The sequence below is a fragment of the Petaurus breviceps genome, unplaced genomic scaffold (genome assembly GCF_028583685.1).
Source record: "Petaurus breviceps papuanus isolate PSGF00001 unplaced genomic scaffold, PetGlider_PUasm1.0 90977, whole genome shotgun sequence".
NCBI lineage: Eukaryota > Metazoa > Chordata > Mammalia > Diprotodontia > Petauridae > Petaurus > Petaurus breviceps.
In genome coordinates this window covers 51765358-51765557 of record NW_027187391.1, presented here as the reverse complement: position 1 = coordinate 51765557, position 200 = coordinate 51765358, and the positions used below count along the sequence as shown (strand labels likewise).

The 200-nt window shown below is 38.0% G+C and overlaps 1 long non-coding RNA gene across 1 annotated transcript in view; it reads right to left on the bottom strand.

The window, feature by feature from the left end:
• Nucleotides 1-200, bottom strand: part of LOC138153324 (uncharacterized) — a 423036-nt gene that overhangs the window by 237274 nt on the left and 185562 nt on the right. The gene's annotated exons all lie outside the window — the stretch shown is intronic.

Below are 200 nucleotides of genomic sequence, written 5' to 3'. Positions count from 1 at the left end.
CTTTCTTTCTTTCTTTCTTTCTTTCTTTCTTTCTTTCTTTCTTTCTTCCTTTCATTCTTTCTCTCTTTCTCTCTTTCTCTCTTTCTCTCTTTCTTTCTTTCTTTCTTTCTTTCTTTCTTTCTTTCTTTCTTTCTTTCTTTCTTTCTTTCTTTCCTTCCTTCCTCCCTCCCTCCCTCCCTCCCTCCCTCCCTCCCTCCCTT